The sequence below is a fragment of the Microtus ochrogaster genome, unplaced genomic scaffold (assembly GCF_000317375.1).
Source record: "Microtus ochrogaster isolate Prairie Vole_2 unplaced genomic scaffold, MicOch1.0 UNK243, whole genome shotgun sequence".
Classification (NCBI taxonomy): domain Eukaryota; kingdom Metazoa; phylum Chordata; class Mammalia; order Rodentia; family Cricetidae; genus Microtus; species Microtus ochrogaster.
Window position 1 is genome coordinate 1 of NW_004949341.1, and position 4327 is coordinate 4327.

Here is a 4327-nt window from a genome sequence, read left to right on the forward strand (position 1 = left end):
TCCACATCAAATGCCTTTACCTCTGAGCCATCTAATTGGCCCTCAAAACAATTTTTCAAAAGATGATATCTTAATGTTATACAACAAGTTAAAATGGTTAACTGGTTTTCTTGTGCAATAGTAGTTTTCTTATAGACCCTCGACTTAGGAGGAAGCGATTGTAGTAATATCAAGTTACGCTAGTCACATCTTTTGAAGTTCTGAGGCTAATATATAAATATTAATCTTATGTTTATTCTTTATTCCTGGAAGCGGTGCATATCCTGCTTCTCATATTTTTTGCTTAGGTAGTGTAATCAATCCATAACTAAATGTAAAAGTCCCAAGCTGTTTTCTCTTAAACTCAAACCTAAAGTAGTCTTCAGGAAGCTTTCATATCTTTACATATGCAGTTTCATGAGTGTATCTCACCTTGTGAGAAAGAGGAACCTTATACCATTCAGAAGAACAAAACTGGTAGCTGGGGGCAATTTAAAAAAGCAATCTATAGGCGCTGTAGACACATCCACTGTTGTAACCTCCGCTTCAGACAGTTCACATGGGTGATATGTTGTGCATAGGAAGAGAGAATATATTCCTCCCGGCATGTTTTCCAGTCTTTTTCACTGATGCTCATCATTTTTGACAATTTGGAATACATTTTGAATCTCTGTGCATGTGCTAGTTAGTTTTCACTCTGAACCTAGAATCACCAGGGAAGCGGTCTTAATGAGGAGTCCTCAGGACCAGACTGGCCCGTGAGCATGTCTGTGGGAGATTATCTGGATTGCTGTGTAAAGCCTCAGCCATTGTGGACGACACGGTTCCCTAGGAGGGTTTCCTGTGTGTGTTCTCTGTGCTCTCTTCACAGACAGCCTTGCCTATACAATGAGACACAATTTCAATCTCAGATTGAAAATTAACATCGGAAAGAAATGGTGTCTCAAGAGATACTACAAGAAATAATTTTCTAAAATGTGTTGTTTATTGCCAATAATTTTGGTCATTATATCATATTGTATTTTGTGGAGTAGTTTCTTTTGATATTGTCAGGAAGGGCATGTACCTTCTGACCAGTTGTTTCCAGCTTATAGATGATAAGAATTAGGTGAAAATTAGATCTCTCTACACATTGTTGGAAGAAAGCTTAGAGCCACATTCATGACCCTCTAAACTAATCCCAAGTCCAAGTTTTATAGTTAACATTTCTGACACAAATTTCTGTCACTGTTCTGATTTTTTTTCCTCCTAATTTTTTACTGCTTCCATTTTTTTGTGAAGTTTAAATAAGAAATGCTAACCAGGCAACATGTTTCATTTTTATGGTTAGAAAAAACACTTATTATAACAAAAATAAAGCTTATGTTCTATATTTTATATAAATGCTAGTTGCCTAAAATTTATCTATCATGTCCAGTTAATTATTAATTATAGGGAATTATGTTTTTTTCTTAAAACTTAATTTTTATGTGAGTCCTTTTGTGAAATCACAAATGGTTAGTGTATCATGATATAGTCCATGAAATTCTGAAGATTAGGAATTGTCATTGCCTTTTTCTACATTTTTCATTTTGTGATGAATTCATGTATATTTCTCTGTCTTTCAGCTAATATTTTCTGTGGAAAAATCTATGAATAGAAAAAGACAATGGAATGTCACAGAGGAAGAGGTCTCAGAACGAGTGATACTTCACATATGTTCTTCTACAAAAAAGTATCTTTTATTTGGGTGTTTATGGTTAATGTCTATGGCTAGCCCACACCACCCACATGCACACTACAGTGGCCATGCTTTTTCCTCCTCTCCCATATATCATGCAAATCACAGCCTACAGTTCTTTCCTTAAATGTTTGTTTAAATCATCCTTTTGGGAAAAGACTATTAAGTTTGTCAAGAACACATTGTTATGATTAGGGCTGCCAATAATAATGTTAATAATAATAATAATGACTACTGGTCATGTGCTGAATTATAGAGTTTGATAGAAAGGACTTAGGATTCTGAATATTTTTGCCAGCTTATACCATGTATATTTTTTCTACTGTAGGTCCCTTTCAGAGATAAATTTAGGCATATATTGTTTTTGTTATGTTAGTATAATTTTAGCCCGACACTGGTGGTGTATGCCTTTAATCCCAGCACTCAGAAGGCCCAGGCAGGTGGATCTCTGTGAGTTGAAGGCCAGCCTGGTTAGTCTACAGAGCAAGTTCCAGGACTGACTCAAGAGAAACCCTGTCATGAAAAGCAAAACCAAACCTAACCAAACAAATATAATTTTCATCTTTGATTTTTATAGTTAAAATGTGCAATTCGAAGAAATTCTTAAGCCTTTGCCATGGACAAGTGACCTCCTTAGACTTTCTCCTCTATCACTCCCCAGGATAGACGGTCACTAAAGAAGAGACACAATCCAAGAACCCACTAAATGAAGACTTGGAGAAGGCAAGATTAAAAATAGACTTTTCCTGTGGAAGCTGTTTAACATATTTGTCACTTGCCTGGGAAGTATCTCAACTCAGTCAATGTTCCTGGGCTGGATCCCATCTGAAATAGCACTCCTTTATGCTGGCTGTGTAGAGGTTTGTGAATGAGAACTCATAGGCGCTGCCTTGCCATTTATTATGATTAGCAATATTTGCAAACAGATGGGAATTTGTGTTTGTTTGCTTTTTTAAGTACGAGGCATACTACAGTCAGCAATTCATACATATACATAATATACAAAAACATTCAAACATTTATATAAGTGCATAGCTATATATATGTGTAGCATGAATAATAAAGACCCAGAGACAGATATCATGGTTAAAGCTGAAGATCAGAGAAGCAGAGCAGCCAGCCACAATGGAGACCTTTTACCTCTACTGAAGCTCACACTGAAGGGGTGATCCTCAGACTGCCTAGACTACACTGTGTTTCCACCAAACCTCAGACTTCACACTCCACTGAGTTCCTGTCTCTTCCCCTATTTATTCTTCTCTCCACCCAGCCATATCACTTCTGTCTCCACCTCCCAAGTGCTGGGATTAAAGGTGTGTGACTCCCAAACACTGGGATTAAAGATGAGTCACCACCACCTTGATCTGTTTCTGAATCAGTCTTGTGTAGTCCAGAGTAGCCTTGAACTCACAGAGATTTGTCTGCCTCTTTCTCCAAAGTCCTGGGATTAAAAGTGTGTGCCACCATTCCCTGGCTTCTAGTGACTTTACTTTGCCATCTGATCTTCAGCAAGCTTTATTTATTAAAATACAAATAAAATATCACTGATATCTTTATATATCTTTTAAACATTTGAAGTATTTTAACTTGTAAGCACTCATATGTACCATTTTGGCTTGGGGATTACATTTTGTTATCAAGAATTCTTTTGGAGTCATTTATGACCTTAATTAGTGAAGATTATCTTGTCGAACTTATGATGTCCATGATCCAAAGGTAAGAAAAACCACTCCTTAAAGATTTTTTCTGTTTTGTAGGCTATTTTTAAAAGTCAAAATTCATCTTTATTTAAATGTAGTTCTAGTAATTTCCAGTGTCAACAGTCCTTTTTAATGTATATGACCACATGTAGTTTTTTTGTGTTTGTTTGTTTGTTTGTTGTTGTTCTTAGTCTCCCGGCTTACATTTGAGACACAGATGGTAAAAGTAACTAAAGATTTTGTGTCACTGCAGTGCCTAGTCAAATGGCGCCCTGTATGGTACAGAAGCCAGACCGGCATTTGCCTAAAAGCAATGTGAAAATGACTCAGCAGTGTAGGAAGCAAGGAGAGCAAGGGGCAGCTCGGTGGGCATTCGCTGCACGCAGTCTTTAGGATGGGCTGTGGAGGCCATGGCTGAAAGCTGGTACCCAGGCATCTTTTAGAGTTCTCAGCACTCTCTGACCGTCAGCCTACTCCCAGGAGGTTGTCAGGATTGTTTAGCTTGTATGAAAGACTATTAAAATTAATACATGATCATTTCTTTATTTCTTTTTCCCTTAAATCAGGGAATTTAGTCAACCGTCCAAAATGTTAGCCTGTTCAAGTTATATATAGATTTTATACCTTAGTTTATTAATGCATATTATTTTACCTAAATCATATCTTGATTTGTTTTTCCACCTTCTCCCTGTTAAAGAGTTCAGCAAGACCTGCAGATTGGAAGTATCAAAATCGAGTCTCTACCTCCTGGCTGTCTCTAGAGCATACTGTTCACATTAATATCTGTTGAAATAAGAGCGGCAGGGCTGCGTCCCCGGCACCCGGCCGCCCACATGGCTAGCTTAGCTTATGCCCCGAAATAATTACTTTCTGTATTCTTTTAATCACTGCCTGACCCATTAGTTCCAGCCTCTTATTGGCTAGCTCT

The 4327-nt window shown here is 37.4% G+C and overlaps 1 long non-coding RNA gene across 1 annotated transcript; it reads left to right on the forward strand.

Moving 5' to 3' along the window:
* Positions 1-1592: 1592 nt before the first annotated feature.
* Positions 1593-4168, forward strand: LOC101994856. Its single transcript, XR_258979.3, has 3 exons — positions 1593-1693; positions 3379-3415; positions 4097-4168. It is a non-coding gene; the product is annotated as an uncharacterized LOC101994856 (long non-coding RNA).
* Positions 4169-4327: the final 159 nt, after the last annotated feature.